The following is a 16,971-nucleotide window of genomic DNA, read 5'->3' as shown; positions in this document are numbered from 1 at the left end:
TGCTGAGGACTTCCCATACCCGTCAGTTGAACTGAAGAAGCTGCTCGGATGAGTAGTGAAACATCTTCAATGATTACTTAACAAGTCCAGTTGCTTTAGATTTAGTTATACTTTTCTCCTAATCCAATTCCATTTTTTTTCCCATAGACTTTGAGTTTTCACAGGATAAACAGTGAGATAAGTTTTTGAATTAAATTCTGAATTGAATTGAAACTCTTTCCTGAGTTTATATGATAAACCTTTTTCTCACTGAATTGAATCTGGCCCAATATGTTGAAATAATACAATGTTTACTTTTAATCCTTGTGGTTTGATGAGTATTTCGTAACTTTAGTAAGTGCCAATAAACCCACCAGTCCATCTATGAGTGAAATTGACTTCAGAATTTCAAGAGCATAATTTTATTAATAAAGGTTCCAGAGCTCTAGAAGATTTGCCATAATTAGATTCTATTAGTAGTAAACATTATCCCTGATGAAGGTAGTGCTGACATATTACACAATGCTTTACAGAGAAGAAAATCATGGAAGATTCTGCCCCTGAGGAGTTTGCCGTTTCCTTATCACACAAACGCACACACGTCAGGGCCAGTTTTTCAAGGAGACAATTAACCCACCCGTGTGTTTTTGGACTTTGGGGGAAAGCAGAGACTATACACACTGTGAAGGCCCAGGTCTTAATCAACGCTCTTAGGCAGGAAGGGTAACCACCGTGCCCCCATACTGGCAAATATGTACAATAGTTTATTTACGTCAAAATTGCTCATGGGGTGTTTAGGGATAAAGTATAGATATTTCTGCTATAAATTAATCCTATTATTTACTGATTACACTTTTCTGAATAACAATACAATGTCTCTTTATACATACTCTGCAATAAAAGAAAAGCAAAAGCACAATGGTCTTCAATTCTCCTGATTTATTAGAGCGCATTCATTCATTGGATTAACTAGCACCTTTACCACGCACATAAACCAATATAATTTATACGTATTGCTGTGCTGCTCTTTTCACACAGACAATTGCCTCTTAAAAAGAGGGATATTTATAAACACAATTTGGGTTTGATGGGACATGTTTTCCAATTTTACAAACTGCTCCATTTATTGCACATTGTGCCAAGTTTACCTTTGTTCCCCAGAAGTTGTAGATAACTAGTGCAATGAGCTGAACATAGATTGGGAAATATGTATTGTTTTTGTTATTTCTTCAATTGTACTTCTTGGTACAATCCACTAAGAAGCCCTTTGTTCAAATCAATTATCCCCAACCAGTGACTTGTTAGTAACATAAGTGCTCCCAACCACCTTGGATGTTGCTCCCATTGGCCTTAAGGGTGAAGACACACAGAGCTACTTGTAGCAGCTACTTTTTCATGGCTACTAAACTCCAGAAAATATCCTGCCTTAGACAATACTCCAAGACTCCATTTTAATCAAATAATTCAGAATGTTAAAACTGATTTCCTTTATCTCTGTAGTAATAAAACAGTACCTGTACTTGATCCCAACTAAGATATAATTACCCCTTATTGGGGGCAGAACAGCCCTATTGGGTTTATTTAATGGTTAAATGATTCCCTTTTCTCTGTAATAACAAAACAGTATCTGTACTTGATCCCAACTAAGATATAATTACCCCTTATTGGGGGCAGAACAGCCCTATTGGGTTTATTTAATGGTTAAATGATTCCCTTTTCTCTGTAATAACAAAACAGTATCTGTACTTGATCCCAACTAAGATATAATTACCCCTTATTGGGGGCAGAACAGCCCTATTGGGTTTATTTAATGGTTAAATGATTCCCTTTTCTCTGTAATAACAAAACAGTACCTGTACTTGATCCCAACTAAGATATAATTACCCCTTATTGGGGGCAGAACAGCCCTATTGGGTTTATTTCATGGTTAAATGATTCCCTTTTCTCTGTAATAATAAAACAGTACCTGTACTTGATCCCAACTAAGATATAATTACCCCTTATTGGGGGCAGAACAGCCCTATTGGGTTTATTTAATGGTTAAATGATTCCCCTTTTCTCTGTAATAATAAAACAGTACCTGTACTTGATCCCAACTAAGATATAATTACCCCTTATTGGGGCAGAACAGCCCTATTGGGTTTATTTAATGGTTAAATGATTCCCCTTTTCTCTGTAATAATAAAACAGTACCTGTACTTGATCCCAACTAAGATATAATTACCCCTTATTGGGGCAGAACAGCCCTATTGGGTTTATTTAATGGTTAAATGATTCCCCTTTTCTCTGTAATAATAAAACAGTACCTGTACTTGATCCCAACTAAGATATAATTACCCCTTATTGGGGGCAGAACAGCCCTATTGGGTTTATTTAATGGTTAAATGATTCCCTTTTCTCTGTAATAATAAAACAGTACCTGTACTTGATCCCAACTAAGATATAATTACCCCTTATTGGGGGCAGAACAGCCCTATTGGGTTTATTTAATGGTTAAATGATTCCCTTTTCTCTGTAATAATAAAACAGTACCTGTACTTGATCCCAACTAAGATATAATTACCCCTTATTGGGGCAGAACAGCCCTATTGGGTTTATTTCATGGTTAAATGATTCCCCTTTTCTCTGTAATAATAAAACAGTACCTGTACTTGATCCCAACTAAGATATAAATAATCCTTATTGGATGCAAAACAATCCTATTGGGTTTGATTAATTTTTTATTGATTTTTTAGTAGACTTAAGGTATGGAGATCCCAATTACGGAAATACCCTTGGTCCTGAGCATTCTGGATAACGGTTCCTATACCTGTACCACTATTTACACTGTATATGTTTTTTTTAATTCTAAGATCTATTAAGAATCTAATCACTAATATTATGATTCCATTTACCCCCCAAAATATTTTATTACAGGTAATAATTTTTTTCATTTAGTTTTGGGATACGTTGATTTAACGGCCGCCTCTCCCATTCAGTGTTTAATGCCAAGACGTATTGTCTAATATCAAAGATAATTATTTTTTTTATAGTCCAATTAGAAACACGACATCTTGGCTTTCGTTTCTCAAATGCAGAAATGTAAATCCATGATAAATGGCATCTGCTACTGGATCTTTTGTACGGAGAATTCAAAATTAGGAGTACGGAAAATGAATGCAGGAATGCCTGTTATTTTAATAAACAGAGCCGTGTAAGGTATGTGTCTGGAATACATTTCACTTTGTAACTAGATCAAAGCAATTTGTTGTCTTCAAAAGAGAATAAATGACCTTGTGTTGTGCTTTTTGCAACTTATCTTTTCCTAATTTCGCTGGAAACACTTGTGATATTCATGATATTTTATTGATTTTTTTTTATTAGAAAGCATTAATAATTCAAAAAAAGAAGAAGACAAAAACAAGTTGATATTGTATTAAACAGCATTTCCTCTGTTTTTTTCATGTGTAACAAACAAAAAGTTTAGGAGGCCATATTTACAATAAATAATATTACAAGGGGCAAAGCTTGGCTCTGGGTTTCATGTACCAATGCACAGTGAAATAATTATTAACAATAATTACAAAAACTGTAATGCTCTGGGGTGATTCTAGGATCTGTCTGTCCTCAGATTCGAACTCAGGTTTGCAGTGGTGTCTGGACTTTTCTTTGTTTCAAATACAGCCTTGAAGTTCAACATATGGTTAGATCAGGGGTCTCCAACCTTTCTTACTCGTAAGTCAAATATAAAAAGACTTGGGGAGCAACACAAGCACCATAAAAGTTCATGGAGGAGCCAAATAAGGACTGTGATTGGCTATTAGGGGCCTCTATGCACCCTATCAGCTTACAGGGGCTTTATTTGGTAGGAAATCTTGTTTTTATTCAACCAAAACTTGCCCCCAAGTCAGGAATTCAAAAATAACTCCCTGATTTGGGGGCACTGAGAGCAACATCCAAGGGGTTGGGGAGCAACATGTTGCCCCCGAGCTACTGGTTGGGAATCACTGCCATAGACCAACGGTTTCCAATTGTTGGGGTAGATCTCCTATTGCAAGTTATAGATTTGAGATTATGCCCCCAAGTCAGGAATTCAAAAATAACTACCTTGTTTTGGGGCACTTGGAGCAACATCCAAGGGGTTGGTGAGCAACATGTTGCCCCCAAGTCACTGGTTGGGGATTAGATGATCTTAGCTTATCCTTACAAATAGCTTAGCAAATACGCTATCATCTTAAACCTCACCCTAATTAACTCTTATAACAGTACCTAAACATTCCTTCTATATAAGACCATAGCCGGACTTTAGGCTTGATGCTCCAATCAGGTCTCCAACATTAGGAACCACTGCATTAGTGGTATCATTTTATGTGAATGCATGGGTACAGTTATTCATTAGGATTGCTTACAGGTTCCTTCAGACTGGCCTTCAGGCTTGATGCCCCAGTTAATACTCCAGGTCCCCAACTTTGGGAAACACTACATTTCTGGTATTATTTCATATGAATGAATGGGTACAATGTTTGATCTGGTCATCCTGACTTGTACCTTATACTGCTTTTCATCAGGATTGCTTACAGGTCCTTTTAAGATGGCCCCCAGGCTTGATGCCCAATTAGTACTTCAGGTCTCCAACTTTGGGAACCACTGTATTACTGGTATCATTTGGTGTAAATGCATGGGTACCATGTTTGATCCTATGATCCTGACTTATACCTTATACTGCAATTCATCAGGATTGGTTACAGGTTTTTTTAAGATGGCCCTTAGGCTTGATTCCCCAGTCAGTACTTCAGGTCCCCCAGTTTGTGAACATATGGGTATAATGTTTGTGCCAATGATCCTGATTTGTACCTCATACTGCCATATTGTATGATTGCTTACATGTTCCTGTTCACATTCCTGTTCTGGATTCCTTGCATTCTACTCTGGATGCTTTTACTGGCCCTGTCCTTGTCCATTACTGGTTGTGAGTTTGACTATGGAATTGCCGGCTGCTTGATACTTGGACTATCTTAACAAAGTTATGACCCCACATGAACTCCAACTCTTCATCCATCCAATTCCCAATGTATTTGCTCATCATGTGCCACCATTGGCTAGCCTCAGGTAACCTTATCTGCAGGGTTGGTTGGGAAAGGCTCAACTTCCTTCCGTTAATTCATAAAAAATAAGTTTGCCAATCATATTCGAGTTGCATGCTTCCAAGATGTCTGCTCTGGACATCTCTACCTGGCTCTCAATTTTGGATAATATTACAGAATACAAATATATGTTGTATGAAGCTCTCTATAGAAACTCCCATACTGTTTTCCCATTACATTTACCTTTTACCCCCCAAATCACTCTTCATAACAGGCTTTTTGCCCTGGTCCTGTCTTGTTTAGTTTCTGTTTTCTTTCTGTTCCAGTTTGGCTGTTACTATTTGGAATCTCATCCTGTGGACACTTTTGGAACTATGAACTTTCAAAGGGTTTCCTCTCAAGGCAAAGTTCTAACAACATCACTAAAATGGGCAACGTTATTTGTTTGTGGGGGGGCTTTGTCATAAAGATTGAAACAGAAACAATACGATTCTATTTAAAATCCAAAATATATGCGTTACTGAGACCAATGTATTTAGACACGATGGCACGCAGCAGGTCTTACCAGGAATAACCTAGATTTACCCGAATACAAATATCTTAAATGCATTGTTTATTAGTTATACTTCCTGCAGTCTGAATGGAACTGGGTCAGCTTTTAATTTTTTTTAAATTCAGTTTTTTTTTTCAATTCAGTGGCAGCTTTTTATTTTGCTATTAATGGAACGTACTAGTGTTAAACAATGGGTACAAATCGTAAACATTTCAAGAAAGAAGGAACTGATGTATTTTAAAGGCAACACAATTCCATAAAATGATCCTATTCGCACACCTTGATGGCACATTGTCATGACTTTTAGAAGAAAACCTATTACTCTAGCTTCTACTGTATAATGGTGCCAACTCTGTATGGCTTACCTTGCTCATAATGTCCTGAAAACCTTTCTTATCCAAACAGTGATAGTTTCTTTGTTTAACTACTCTCCTAGTCCTACCTCTTTAGAAGCCAAAGGAGAAGGAAAGGCTAATAAAGAGTTAATCTCAAGCTGCAGGCATACCTTAAGTTCTCTCAATAGTGCCCTTAAGTCTCCCCATATTCCTCCCGTTCAGGTGATCAGAAGCCTCATAGGAAAAAAAAAACGCTGAGCTTTGTAAAGAAAGTTCCCATAATGCCTTGCTCCTGCACCAAGACTGGTGTACATGCTCAGTTAGTAAGACCATGAGGAAGCTTCCTGCTAATTGGCTCAGATCTACATTCCTAAGGGGGGGGGGTTCTTAGCATGCTTGAGGGAGGGGGGAGCAGGAGAGGGGAGAGGAGAGAGGGGTGTGTCTCTGGCACAGGAAAACAGAGACAACAAATCTTTTGACAGAGAACTCTGAGTGCTTATGGCTGTATTTACATGGACCTTTCTGATAAAACTTACTTAGTTTTTACCTTTCCTTCTCCTTTAAAGGAGAAGGAAAGGTTCAGTCACTGGGGATGCAGACATGACGTCACTACGTGGGGATGTGATGTCATGGGGGTGGTGGGACTATGACATGGCGATCGGTGATTGCCTGATCATCTCTTAAATTTTGGAGAGTCCTGCCCAGTTTTCCCAATTTAGAAAGCAGCTTTGATCCGGACAGCCCTTCCGAAAACCGGGCTGGCTGGGTCAAAACTGGACAGGTGGCAACTCTATTATGTTTCATAGGTCCAGAAGGCACCACCTATCTTTAATAACTCCTGTCCATCTAGATTTGTGGCCAAATACCACAGTAACTAATTGTAAAGGAGACCTGTCCCCCTAAAAAAATTATTTCAGATCCTTCTCTATCATTCGAATTGACCTAAATAAACTTTACTTATATTATATCAAATAAATCTTGTTCAGTCTTTGAATTCACAGCAAGGAAACTCCATTTTGTGGACACAAAGAAAAGCTTTGTATCCCTCCAAAATCTTGTGTACATGATATACAATTATAAACAATCAGGAGGGAGGGGGAATGTAAAAAAGGGCTGTGATATTTAGGAAGTGCTGAATGGAAAGTGAAAGTAATTGCCTGCCCCGCCTTTATGCCTAGAGGCGGGGCAGGCAATATATAATTGAAAGCTCAGATTTTTAAATATATTTATAACAACTATGGAAGTTTTAATAAAAAAATATATGTGGTTTTAGATGGGTTAAGGAATGCAGAGTGATCTCTAATTGAGTATTGAAATCCATCATTGCATCCTTATAGGGAGCGATCATTTATTAGCGGCTGCTATTTTTGCCCGCTCCCTACTGCTTTTAGTAACTATGCCTGTCTGTCAATCCCTATATATATATATATATATATATATATATAAGCCAATACCAAAAGGGATAAAGAGCCAGAGATTTAAAAGCACAGTGACTGCCGTCTGAAATTCACAGTAGTCGAGTGTAATTTTCTGCTTTCTTAGTGCCGTATTCACAGTCCCGGCTGATTCACGGTGGAGTAATAAGATATTCTTTCCCACGTTTGTAGATATGCAGGCATCATTTTATTTGAATAGTGCCACTAAGTCATGAAGCGCTAAAGGTTTTCATGCAATTGAATTAGAGTATCAAGTGAAAAACTGCGTGGGGGATTCAAAAAGACAAGAGGATGGACGTTTCATGCCAAAATGGCTTCCATTATTAGTGGCTAATGGATATATAGTAGAAGTAGCAAAGTAAAACAATGCTAAGTAAGGTTATATCCGTCTATACCAGTGATCCCCAACCAGTGGCTCAGGACAACATGTTGCTCCCCAACCCCTTGGCTGTTGCTCCTAAAGGCCTCAAAACAAGTCCTTTTTTTTATTGACAGTTTTTTTTGCATTTACAAGTTTAACAGTCAATATTTGTATTATATCTACATGTATCTCAAATATTGAATGTGTCTGTACGCATTAAGACAGACAATCACAGGAAGAGAGAGCATAGAGAGAGAAGGGAAGAAAACAAGGGAAAGAGAAAGGAGAAAGAAGAAAAGTAAATTATTAGCTATTATTCCTGGGTATCCGCCTCAGCAAAGTTCTTCCATGAGTCCCATTTCTTATGGTGGTTACGTAGAGAGTTCTTAATCCTTGCATTGTGATATTCAAGGGTTTGTGAGAAGTTGATAAAGTTTTTTAGTTCTAGCATTGAGGGAATAAGATCGGGTTTGCATTTTTGAGCTAAAAGAAGCCTTGCTGCTTCTAATATGTGTACTACAAGGAGTTTGTGGGAAAATTTCAGAAAGTCCAAATCCAGATTCAGAAGAGCTGTTGCAGGTGAGTGGTTCATCGGTTGCTTAATTTCTCTGCTTGTTAAATCAAATACTTCTTGCCAGTACAGGTATAGGACCCATTATCCAGAATGCTCGGGACCAAGGGTATTCCGGATAAGGGGTCTTTCCGTAATTTGGATCTCAATACCTTAAGTCTACTAAAAAATCAATAAAACATTAATTAAACCCAATAAGATTGTTTTGCCTCCAATAAGGATTAATTATATCTTAGTTGGAATCAATTACAAGGTTCTGTTTTATTTCTACATAGAAAAAGGAAATCAGTTTTAAAATTCTTAATTATTTGATTAAAATGGAGTCTATGGGAGACGGGCATTCCGTAATTCGGAGCTTTCTGGATAACGGGTTTCCGGATAAGGGGTCCGATACCTGTACTTTTGTGTTTTAGGGCAGTCCCACCAGGTGAGCACAAGAGTCCCTTCCTGTCCACATATTCTCCCCCACATTTTAGTGGCTGTTTGTGGGTAAATCTTATAAAGTCTTGAGGGTACCAGATACCATCTGAGCATGAGTTTGATACTGGTTTCCATAAGCCTGACTGATTTTGAAGTAGCCGATATCATTGCAAAGGCTGTATTCCAGTCAATTGGATCAATTGTGACATTCAAGTCTCAGCCAGGCTGAGATATGCGAGTCCATAGGAAAATTGGTGGTATCATTTAATCATCCATAATAATATGAAATGTTTTACACGTACTTATCTTTAAATTTCAGCAGGCATGGATTCACTGTGAAATTTCTGCATTTCGCCATTGGCAAATTTTTTTGTGAAGTTGCGGTCACATAAAAAGAAGTGATGGACATCAAAAATTGGACAGCAACATTTCGAGATAAAAGAAAGAACTTCAAGGAAAGGGAAGGGACCTCTGCCATTGACTTCTACATAAACACGGCAAGTTTAACCTGGCAAATTGTCAAATTTTCAGTTGTTTAGACACATAGTAAATCTCGGAGATTCTGAGCCTGAAGAATTTTAAATGCATTAACACCATCGTATATGGTTAGTGAGTAGGGATGAGTGAATCTGTTCCAAAAAATTCGTGAAACAACAGGAAAATTTGTGAAATGACGAAAATTCTGTGAAATTGGCTCATTGCACTACTTTTTTGTCGTCCAAGTCTTTTTTGTCACAGGTGTTTTTTTCCCCCTCGGCCGCACCTATTTTTCATGCGACCACACCCATTTGATGCGGCTACAACTTTTTTTTTGACACGTGACAAATTTTTCCATGGAAGTTTTGCAAAACAATTCATCGAATAATGTCGAAATGCGGAAATTTGCTGCGAATCCATGCCTGCTGAAAAAATTTGCTCATCACTATTAGTGAGGATTTGATTCCACCTATGTTTTACTTATGGTCAAGTAATACATTTCTTTTGCACTCATCTTTAGTGATGAGTGAATCTGTCCCATTTCGCCATAAAATTTTTGAAACAGCAAGAAAATTCCTGAAACGCATTTGTTGCACAAAATTTTTTTTGTCGCCCACATCTTTTTTTTTGTCGCCCGCACTTTGTTGCCTATTTATTATGTAACCACATCCATTTGACAAGGCCACAACTTTTTTTTGACACGCAACAAATTTTCCCACGGAAGTTTTGCAAAACAATTTGCCAATGTCAAAATGCGGAAATTTGCTGTGAATCCATGCCTGCCAAAAAAATTTGCTCATCACTATTAGTGAGGGTTTGATTCCGCCTATGTTTTACTTATGGCCAAGTAATACATTTCTTTTTCACTCATCTTTAGTGATGAGTGAATCTGTCCCGTTTCACGAAACGGTGAAAAATTTGCGAAATGCATTTGTTTTTTTGTCGAGCGTGTCTTTTTTGTTGCCCACGGATATTTTTTTGTCGCCCGCATCTATTTTTTGTCACCTCGGCTAATTTTTTTGTCACGACGGCACCCAATTTTGATGCGACCGCGCCCTTTTTTGACACAACTGCGCCCTTTTTGAAGCGACTGTGCCCAATTTGACGTGCGAAACAATTCACCAATGCCGAAATGCAGAAATTCAATGCGAATCCATGCCTGGCGACAAAATTCGCTCATCACTACTCATCACTATTAGTGAGGGTTTGATTCCGCCTATGTTTTACTTATGGTCAAGTAATACATTTCTTTTGCACTCATCATGTTTTGCTTATTTTTTTGATTGACAGTTTTTACTAAATAGGCACACCAGACTGTTTTTTACACAGAAAAAAAAAACTAATAAATAAATAAAACCCCTTTGTATCTAAATTCAGCCGGCTCTTTTTTTGGAGCTTATTCATCATGGCTGTGTACCAACATGTCTTTTTAATTCCCGTTTCTTCTGAAGGTAATTGCTGGCTTTCTGTGCGACCTCCTGCCAGATATGAATAATTCAGAAGTAAGTGCCAAGTTTTTGCCAATAGTAGTTGAGTTTTTAGTACGTTGATTATGAAACATTTCTGTGAGCCTAATTTATTTGTCATTTGCAGCTCTTGGCTGTGTGTTTAATGAATGATCATGGTTAACACATTTTTTTTTTGCTTCTTTTAGGATGTTGTGACTGTACTTGAGCTCTCAGAAGCTTTCATTGACCTAGTTTACTTGATGTTTATTCTTCCTCCCCAGCCCTGGAACTCCAAGGTATTGTTCCCTTGGTATAAAGCTCTTCTAATTAAGGTTTTTGATACTGGACTTGAGCAAGCAGTAAATTATTAATATCTGTGACCTTTCTGTAAATACATTTTGTTATATTTTATTCCCATTATGGCAAAGGACATGGTCTTAGTGGAATTTTTTTTTTTTTTTTAATCTTACATTTTACCTCATACAGGTATAGGATCCCTTATCCGGAAATCCGTTATCCAGAAAGCTCCGAATTATGGAAAGCCCATCTCCCATAGACTCCATTTTTATCAAATAATTCAGAATTTTAAAACTGATTTCCTTTTTCTCTGTAATAATAAAACAATACCTGTAATTGATCCCAACTAAGATATAATTACCCCTTATTGGGGCAGAACAGCCCTATTGGGTTTATTTAATGGTTAAATGATTCCCTTTTCTCTGTAATAATAAAACAGTTTCTGTACTTGATCCCAACTAAGATATAATTACCCCTTATTGGGGCATAACAGCCCTATTGGGTTTATTTAATGGTTAAATGATTCCCTTTTCTCTGTAATAATAAAACAGTACCTGTACTTGATCCCAACTAAGATATAATTACCCCTTATTGGGGCAGAACAGCCCTATTGGGTTTATTTCATGGTTAAATGATTCCCTTTTCTCTGTAATAATAAAACAGTTCCTGTACTTGATCCCAACTAAGATATAATTACCCCTTATTGGGGGCAGAACAGCCCTATTGGGTTTATTTCATGGTTAAATGATTCCCTTTTCTCTGTAATAATAAAACAGTACCTGTACTTGATCCCAACTAAGATATAATTACCCCTTATTGGGGGCAAAACAAGCCCATTAGGCTTATTTAATATTTAAATGACTTTTAGCAGACTTAAGTTATGGAGATCCAAATTATGGAAAGACCCCTTATCCGGAAAACCCCAGCATTCTGGATAACAGGTCCCATACCTGTATATCTAAAATATGAGAAAACTAGTAGTCCTCTTTTTATTTTATACCACACCTAAACTATCACCTCATTCAACAGTCCATCTCGCACACCCCATTATTCTTGCAATCTCACAAAGAACCCCCAACTGGTAAAGCCTCAGTTCAGATGGTTTCTCTACTCTCTAGTTCAAAAAACACTTCCTACCATCTCTTAATAGCATTCTGATAGGGAATTATTTCTACCCCTGTCTTTAGAGGCTACTATTTACGTAATTCTCAAACAAGGGAAAAACCCAGAATCCTACAGATCAAGCTCAATCACTAGATCAAACTACTAGCAAAAATCATATGCCAGTGTATAAACCATCCCCATTTACTTCTTGATTTGGACCAAGTTGGCTTCACCCGAGTAGAGGAGCAAAGGGATACCACCAACAGATTGATCAGTCGGGACTATAAAAGCAAACAAATTCAGCAGCCAACCCTGTTGCTATCTACTGATCCCAAAAAGGCCTTTGGTAGGGTTAGCTGACTATTAATGACAGTCTACCTTAAAGAATATGGACTGCGCCCAAAACTTTCCCACCAGTCTAACCCTGCCACTCTCTTCCACTTACCCTCACCCTAGAACCTCTGCTCAGCAAGATCAGAATGAACCCCTGATAGAAAGTCAACAACATAAAATGGCTTCTTATGTCAACAACCTTCTATTTTTTATAACTAACCACCTGGCCACCCATGACAATCTAGAAACTGAACTACACTCATATAGTAACTGAATAAAATGAATATCAGCCAGGGCCGAAGCCATTAGAAATTTACCAGAAAAGTACTTGCTGGTAAATTTGTAATCCCTAATTTTTTGCCTCTGGCTTGCCCCAAATCCACCCCCAACTCCACCTCCATCCCGCCCCCAATTCCCCTCCATCCTACCCATTACTTCTTCCACCCTGTAGCTCACTTCAGTTTTCCAAATAGTTTAGAAGCTCTGCCCCCTTGGATCATACCCAGGCTCCATCAGCAAAATAGATCCACCCCTTATTTGTCCCGCCCCTATCCCCAACATCATTGGCTGTTAAGGGGCCATGAAAAAGATACCAACCCTTATTACATCCCCTCTCCTCCAGAAATTTCCAGCAAGCGACCAGCGAATGATAGGGCTGTAATATAACAATGCTCTATTGTGAGCCCCCCACCCCATCTACCCTTAGCATAAATACAATTGTTAGTAGGCAGTTAATTTTTCTCAGATAGGGGTGAAGTGAAAACTTTTTAGGGATACTCCAATCTCTGTAGACAAAATGGGATATAAATACTATTTCCTGTGTTATTCAAGGTGACAGATATTGTCTCCAGCTCCCAGCAGGTAGAAGAAGGCTTAACCAGTGGTAGCACAATGTTTATTTTCTAACCGGATGATCTTAGAACAAGTCCCATTAATTACAGTCGATTCTGCCCATAAAATATTAGCTTACTAAGTTGCTATATATTACCACAATAATTATCTGGTCACATATTTCAGACATTAACCTGTCAAGATTAATGGGCGCCAAGATTGTGTCCTTGTCCGCCATAACTTCCTCCCACGTGCCAAGTACATCTTTATAATCCCAAACTTGATAAAAGGCCGTCTCTGCTTAATATTAATATTTTTACTTTCAAGGCTGCGGCTTTTGAAGTCAGTAAAATGACTTTAGTCATTAAACTAAAAATCAAAAACACTGGGTCATCATCGAGATCAAACGCCATAACGTACTTGGCGAGGTTAAAAGGAATTCTGTATTAGACAATATTAAACACGTTCTTTTCCAGGGACATCGCCAACTTTATTTTGTCAATTCCTATAAACTTCTTTAATGCCCTGTTATACATGGAATATACACAAGGAAAAAGGGAATTTGTGGGACCAGTGAGTGATAAATATTGTAGGTATAAAAGGTTTCTGCCCCAATAAGGGGTAATTATATCTTAGTTGGGATCAAGTACAGGTACTGTTTTATTATTACAGAGAAAAGGGAATCATTTAACCATGAAATAAACCCAATAGGGCTGTTCTGCCCCAATAAGGGGTAATTATATCTTAGTTGGGATCAAGTACAGGTACTGTTTTATTATTACAGAGAAAAGGGAATCATTTAACCATGAAATAAACCCAATAGGGCTGTTCTGCCCCCAATAAGGGGTAATTATATCTTAGTTGGGATCAAGTACAGGTACTGTTTTATTATTACAGAGAAAAGGGAATCATTTAACCATGAAATAAACCCAATAGGGCTGTTCTGCCCCCAATAAGGGGTAATTATATCTTAGTTGGGATCAAGTACAGATACTGTTTTATTATTACAGAGAAAAGGGAATCATTTAACCATGAAATAAACCCAATAGGGCTGTTCTGCCCCCAATAAGGGGTAATTATATCTTAGTTGGGATCAAGTACAGGTACTGTTTTATTATTACAGAGAAAAGGGAATCATTTAACCATTAAATAAACCCAATAGGGCTGTTCTGCCCCCAATAAGGGGTAATTATATCTTAGTTGGGATCAAGTACAGGTACTGTTTTATTATTACAGAGAAAAGGGAATCATTTAGCCATTAAATAAACCCAATAGGACTGTTCTGCCCCCAATAAGGGGTAATCATATCTTAGTTGGGATCAAGTACAGGTACTGTTTTATTATTACAGAGAAAAGGGAATCATTTAACCATGAAATAAACCCAATAGGGCTGTTCTGCCCCAATAAGGGGTAATTATATCTTAGTTTTGACGACTTACGAAATTTTTCCGCTGTGAATTTTCACAGAAATTTTGCAAAATGATTCACCAGTGGTGAAATGCGTAAATTTGCTGCAAATCCATGCCTGCTGATAGAATTCGCTCATCGCTACTTAGCGCAATAAAACCAAGAACAATTTGGAATGCGGTGCCCCTTTATCTTTTAGATGACAAACCCCCAATGTGCTATTCTGCTCCGTTAATGGATCAGCCCCGATTGTGTTGTGAAAGCAAAACCTTTGCCGAGATTCATTGGGTTTGTTGCTCTATTTCATACACAGTGTTGGCTCAGTAGTAAATCTGCAGTGGAACAGAAGAAGATATGACACATGACCTGATATTAAGAAGCAAGGAGGGGGGCTTTGCCGAGCGGTAACCGACTGTGGCGAAGGGACTGTGGAAAGAATTTGTTTTGAGGGCTCCGGCGTGCCGAGTGATATGTCATGCCCCCGTGGAAAGAAAGACTGCGTTGTATTCATAATCAGCGAATCAGATTCCTTCCCTGCTGAGAGGACAGATTAAGCGGCTGCGCTAGGGACACGCAGGGAGAGACTTCAGCCTGAATAATTTCACAGACGTTACCAGGCGTCTTATTTGCTTCTTCCCAAACCGTCGGTCCCCCCCCGCCAGCAGTCCAACTGGAACCGACAAATTAGCACTTCCACTCCCGACGCATTCCGCAAAAAATGGCTGCAAAAAGGAGTTGCCAGTAATTCAATCATCAGGAAACCTACAGCGCAATCATATTATAAACAAGGAAAAGCCTTCTTTTTAACAATAAACACACGATTCTGCAATATTATTTGAAAATGAACGCAAAAATAAATGTTGCAATTAGCGAGGAGCGAAATATTTCGGCAGACAAGGATTTGCGGCAAAAACAACAACATACGTAAAAAAATATATATTGAGCATGTCAGTTTTTTTTACTTGTGCAACTATTTTTTTGACACACATTTTCTGTGTTTTGTAAATTTTTCGCCGTTTCGTAAATTCTTACAAAGTTTCGAGCATTATCATCACTAGTGATTGGCGAAATGTTTCGCCAGGCATGGATTTGCGGTGAATTTCGGCGTTTCGCCATTGGCGGATTGTTTCGTGAAACGGATGAAAACATTTGCCGCAGAAAAATTTGCTGCACGTCCAAAAATAATAGCCAAAATAATAGCCGCTCGACAAAATAATAGCTGCGGGCGACGAAATAATAGCCGTGCGACAAAATAATAGCCGCGCGATGAAAGAATAGCTGCATGACGAAAGAATAGCCATGGGCGACGAAAGAATAGCCGCGAGCGACAATTTTTTTTTGACATGCAACATTTCGCGAATTTTCTGCGAATTTTTCGAATTTTTCGCAAAACGGCAGAAAATTCGCGAAATGTTGCATGTCAAAAAAAAATTGTCGCCCATGGCTATTCTTTCGTTGCCCATGGCTATTCTTTCGGGACAGATTCGCTCATCACTACTCATCACTAGTCAGAAAAGTCTGTGCATCTGTGAATTAGTTGTCACAATTTTGACATATTATTACTATTGATATAGCGCCATCAATGTACGCAGCGCTTTACAGAATAGAGGGGTACAAAAGACATAACAGTTAACGTGTACATATAAACAATTCACAAAAATGGTTTGCAGTTACACTGGATAAGGAGCGGAGACACTAGGGGGAGGGCCCTGCTCGCAAGAGCTTACATTCTGATTTGTGAATTGCCCTCCAGGAGGTGACACAGGAAAACCATTGAACTTCACTGTACTTCACTGGGACTGTAAGTCGGCTCAGGTTCTGAGTATTAGGGGTCATTTCCAATCGCCGATATCTTTACTGATATGTTTTTATCATGTTACTGAGCCATTGGGTGGGAGTATGAAATGAGGGGTATCGGGAATATCTTGGGATATAGACATTGTAAATAAATGGATAACATTTTGGGGTTTGCGAATCTCCCTTTCTTTTAGAAGGCTCGTTTAGGAATGCAGTGCAATGTGTTTTTTTACCCAAAATGCACAATTTTTCACAAATTTAAGTGTAATTGGGTTTGCCCCAATTTGGATACAAATTTACATGCACCCCTTATTGCCTTGTGCCCAGGGCTATAGTATGTGAGTCCCCATGTGTTTTACCCAGTGTCGGACTGACCCACAGGGATACCAGGAAAACTCCCAGTGGGCCCAGGGGTCAGTGGGTCCTCCTGCTCCTAACTACTTGGCCAATTGCATGGTCATGGTGCGCTGCCTTTTGACGCGCATGCGCGTCCGCATCCCTCGCCCTGCACATGCGCACTTGTGGCTGGCACTCGGCACGTGTGACATCATTCTGGCGC

This window comes from Xenopus tropicalis, chromosome 1, assembly GCF_000004195.4.
Source record: "Xenopus tropicalis strain Nigerian chromosome 1, UCB_Xtro_10.0, whole genome shotgun sequence".
Lineage (NCBI taxonomy): Eukaryota > Metazoa > Chordata > Amphibia > Anura > Pipidae > Xenopus > Xenopus tropicalis.
The sequence above is the reverse complement of the archived record's forward strand: the minus strand, read 5'-3'. Positions refer to the sequence as shown.